Consider the following 1,469-nt stretch of genomic DNA (forward strand, 5'->3'; position numbering starts at 1 on the left):
TGTAATGGCTGCCTTGGCAGTGTCAGTGGCGGTGGCTCACCTCAGTAACCAGTGGTATGATGTGTAATGGCTGCCTGGGCAGCAGCAGCAACATTAGCAGTTGCAACGGCTCGCCTCAGACATTGGTGGTGCGATGTAAAATGGCTGCTGTGGTGGCCCAAATGGTAGCTGCCCAAACCGCGGTGATGCCTCAATGACATCTATGGCCGAGTTCCATTTGAAGAGCAGGCTGCTGATGATCAGATCTGCAACCTCTGGGGAGAGAACCAGAGTCTATTTGTGTTCTCCTCTGTGGAGGGTCTCTCAGACCTAACTGTCCCTTTACCATCTTGCCGAAAGTCTTCAGGTCTCCACTTTTCAAAAGGAAATCCATCATGGGATTTGCCTGAAGCTGTTAATCTTTTACATATGTGGACTTGCTTTAAACTCTGTCAAAGGACATAGTAAATCAGAATTAAGATGAACTGTAAATCAATATACAATTTATGGGTCTTGAAATAAGGCAAAGAATAACCTTACCCTCTTTCCTTCTAACTGGTATCATTACTTATAACTCACTTAAAGAAACTGGGAGGATCCTAGTGAATGTACACTTATTGTGACAAGGGAACATAGGTATGAAAATAACTGATATGTGAATGAAATTTTGGCTACTGAAACATATTTATGACTCTGCTGCAGAAAGATGATTATGGAAAAATCTGTGCTTGTGTAGGTGAGGGGTATATAGGCACCCTCTGTATCTTGTACTCATTTTTCTGTAATCTTAAGCTGCTTTAGGTTTTGTTTTTTTAGTTTTAAATTTTTTATTTTAAAATTATCGGGTACAATTCAGTGTTAGATATACAAATATTCATTTTGCAAGTACCCTTGTTGATGAGGTGTGCCCCCCTTCCCCAGGCAGTTTCCCACTACTGCCAACCCCACCTCCCCTTCCCCCATGCTCCCACAGTTTCCCACTACTGTCAATCCTTTTCTTATAGTATTATCATAGTTGCTCAAAGTCCCCTCATGAGTGAGAACATGTGATAAACAGTTCTTTGTTTATGTGAAAGATCTCAGTATTAGAGACTACAGTCTATCCAGATTGCTGTGAAGTTCATGATTTTGTTCTTTAAAGATTTCTTTAAAAGAGTAGCAGAGATTTAGGAGGATATTATTCTTTGGGGTTCTTTTTATGTCTATCCTTTCAGAGTTAAGTCATAGTATGTGACCAAGTACTCTTGCCCCAAATTATTTATCCATCAGAGTTGAAAGCTCACATTTCACACAGGATGTGACTGTTGCCTCTTTCACATTGTTAATTTTGCTTATAGGGTCATATTTGAATTGAATTTTTTTTGCAGGATTAGAATTCATGCATTATTCTATTTTTTTTTCTCCAGTTCTATAATACCTTTTTCAACAAATCTAATACCTCATAATTACTGTCATCCCCTCTGCCCAACACAGCAGGCTTCTCTCTCGGA

Source organism: Carlito syrichta, unplaced genomic scaffold (genome assembly GCF_000164805.1).
Source record: "Carlito syrichta isolate Samal-C Ts95f unplaced genomic scaffold, Tarsius_syrichta-2.0.1 Scaffold288569, whole genome shotgun sequence".
Classification (NCBI taxonomy): Eukaryota; Metazoa; Chordata; class Mammalia; order Primates; family Tarsiidae; genus Carlito; species Carlito syrichta.